This window comes from Malus domestica, chromosome 04 (assembly GCF_042453785.1).
Source record: "Malus domestica chromosome 04, GDT2T_hap1".
Classification (NCBI taxonomy): Eukaryota; Viridiplantae; Streptophyta; class Magnoliopsida; order Rosales; family Rosaceae; genus Malus; species Malus domestica.
The window spans coordinates 23,928,772-23,932,186 of record NC_091664.1 but is presented as its reverse complement, the minus strand read 5'-3'; the positions used below and the strand labels follow the sequence as shown (position 1 = coordinate 23,932,186).

The window sequence follows — 3,415 nt, the reverse complement described above, 5'->3', positions numbered from 1 at the left end:
CATCTCTAAGAATTTGAAATACTTCTCATCTAACATATTCTTCTTGAGCCGTTGAGGAAAAGGAATAGGGGGCACATATGGCTTCACGGGTTGGACAACAGGCTTAGGGAGTGGCATGGCTGCAATGACTGATTGTGGTGAAGCTTTTGAAGTGGTTCCTAGTATAGCTAGTGGCTGTACAACATCGGACAGTGGCTGCTCCTCTTGTGAAATGGTTTCTACCTTTTCTTCCTCATTGTTTTTCTCAAAATCAGCTGTTGTTTTCACTTGTTTCCCTCTTCGAAGAGTTATTGCTTTAGCTTGCTCATGGTTTCTCGGATTAACTTCAGTTTGGCTTGGAAAAGAACCTTTTTCTCTAACTGCCAAAGAATGAGCTAACTGCCCCATTTGAATCTCCAAATTTTTTATTGAGGCAACCTGGTTCTGAAGAGTTGTCTCAGTTTTGCTCATAAATTGATTTGTATTGACAGAAAGAGTATTCACGTTACCAGCAAGCTGTGCAATGACATCTTCCAAATTATTCTTCTTCTCTTGAGGTTGGAAACCAGATGGTGGCTTTTGTACATTCTGATTATTGACCCATGAGAGATTTGGATGGTTTCTCCATCCTTGATTATAAGTATTGGAGTATGGATCGTTACTAGGACGTCTGTAAGCATTCACCATGTTCGCTTACTCTTGAACAAATTCTGGAAAATCAACATTATACGGACAACCAACTGTGGCATGACCAGGAACTGCACATATGGAACAAATCTCTTGAACTGATGCTCTCCCATTCATAGAAAGCAAAGTGTCAAGTTTACTAGCAATCGCATCGACTTGTGCCTTTGAAGCAAATTCGGTAGAATTATTAATCTCAAAAACTCCTGCCCGTCTTCCTCTTGCTTCAGAATGTTGTGTTTCGAGTGCTAGAGTATCAAAAAGTGCTTGACATTCGGCTGACGTCTTGTTCTTAATTGATCCCCCTGCATAGTTGTTCACTGCAGCTTTGCTTGAAACTGTTAATCCTTTATAAAATATCCGCATGAGAACTAGAGTAGGCAAACCATGGTGCGGACACTGAATCAACAAATTATTAAATCTCTCCCATGCCTCAAAAAACGTCTCATCTGCCTGTTGAGTGAACTGCATGATATTATCTCTAAGGGTATTGGTCCTCTAGGTCGAAAAGAATTTCTCCAAAAATTTATTCTGAATATCGTTCCAACTCGTCAAAGTTCTAGGCCTCAAAGAATTCAACCAAGTCTTCGCTTTGTCTTTCATAGTGTATGGAAAGACTTTCATCCTGAGATGTTCCTCGGTGACTCCTTCTACCAATGCCATGTTGGACACCATATTGAAGATATCTCTAATATGTGCCAATGGATCTTCAGTGCTCATGCCATGAAAAGAAGGCATCATATTAAAGTGGATAGTCTTCAATTCATAATTCCTTGCAGCTGCAGGAAGAGCTATGCTCGACGGTGATTCCGGAATGGTTGGAATATCAAGATCTCCCATCGTTTCATTCTGAACTAACGCCATCTTGCTCTCTTGCTGCTGTTCTTTCTCACCGACTTCTCTTTGGTCTCTTCGGATTTCACAGAGTCTTTTCTCAATTTCTGGTTCAAACTCAAGTAATACATAATCCGACGAACGAGTACCAAGCATTCACCTTCAAGAAACAATGAAAAAAAAAAGAGAATGCATCGAGAAAAATTGATCAAAATAAAAAAAAACAAAAATAAAAATTAAATAAACTGAAAATCACAAAAGTAAACTTAAATTAAATTTGATCCGAGGCAGCGGCGCCAAAAACTTGTTGTTGATAATTGCAAGTGTACAATATCGTCCAAGTAATATAGTGATAAGTAGAGTGTCGTTCAAACAAGGATCGGATTAACCTAAATTTACTATTGAGATTGACTTCAAACTAAACTTAAATAAAAGATGGATTACGATGACAAATTCAAATATGCAAAGAACCCAAACGAAGGTGAAAATATCAATTGAACAAACACGAAGTAAAAGTGAATGAATTATGAAAAATTAATATATTGAAGCACTAGGACATCAAGTTTCTCATTCTCAATCCCATCTAATCCCGTTATTCATATTAAACTCAAATTATTCCCATGTTGCTAGCAATTATCCCTTGATTCGTCAATATTTCCTTTCAGAATATACTAACTGTGTTTCTAACTATCTACCCATGCTATGTCTAGCCACAGAAGTAGATAATCGAAACCCTTTACGCTAAATGGATAATTTCACAATACTACACAAGTCATAACCAGTATGTCTACTCAATTATGTAATTCATGGTAATTGTTATGAGAAGCAATCTACTAAACTCAACCTGTCAGTCCCAATTTAGTTCTTCACACAAATAATGGCCAGTTATTTGATAACGATAAAGCATAATAACAATTACTCAACATGGAAAACAACCGAGATCAATATGAAATAATAAGAATTAGATGTTCATGATAAGAGTACACCCTAATCCTAGCAAAAGGACTTAGTTCATGATTAAACTAATGACAAACATGGATGAATTCGATGACATAAAGAAACCCAAAACCCCAGTTCTGGAACCGTGTGCGATAAACCCCAAAACTGCCACCTTCTGTCAAGAGTCCCCCCACTGGAAGGCTGGAGTATCCGTTATATCTCCCCCCCACCTTGCGGCTGCTAAAAACCTTTTTCTTTCTATGCCTTTCCTTTTGGTTGCCTAATCCACATGCCGTTTGGACTCTCAAACCCAATTCTTTTTGGGAAAACACATCACCGCATGCTTGCACCGCCTAATTTTATTGGGCTTGCTTTAATGATCCAATTTCCTATATGATGTATTGTTCCATTCTTTGCTCCAGCCCATCAGTCACATCCCATTCGATAATTCTTTGAGTTTCTCTAATTTAAGCTTCCAATTCCCTGCTTTATTCACTAATTATGTTCTCTACAAAAATCGCACAAAAACACATCAAACTCACCAATTTACTATAAAATCATGACTAAGTTATAGGTAAAAGAGTTATCAAATATATATAAAATATCACCCTAACACATGACATTTAAAAAAAAGTTTTGAATGCCTGGTCGTCCTCGTCGACCTGAATCGGAGAAACATTAGAGGTGTACAAATTGGAACTTCAGACGGTTATTGCGATGTTAGTCCCCTCCATATATTCAGTTATACTGCAAGCTTGATTCCTCTGCCAGAATATGGTAATTTAATCGAACTTGCAGAGGTTGGATGGAGCCAAAGAAATATCTTTCACGCGGGAACGATACAGATGTCGACAGTGCCACGGTATTGCAGGGATGCTTTTCTGCTGTCAATCACCCCAACCTCCAAAATAATCAGCTTTTTTTATTTACCAAACACCATCATCAATAATTATTTAAAAAAAAAAAAGAAAAAAAAAAG

At 37.6% G+C, this 3,415-nt stretch overlaps 1 non-coding gene across 1 annotated transcript; it reads left to right on the top strand.

Moving 5' to 3' along the window:
* The first annotated feature begins 1,045 nt into the window (after positions 1-1,045).
* On the top strand, positions 1,046-1,152 carry LOC139195692 (small nucleolar RNA R71). The gene has a single exon (XR_011580513.1). It is a non-coding gene; the product is annotated as a small nucleolar RNA R71 (small nucleolar RNA).
* The last annotated feature ends 2,263 nt before the right edge of the window (positions 1,153-3,415 follow it).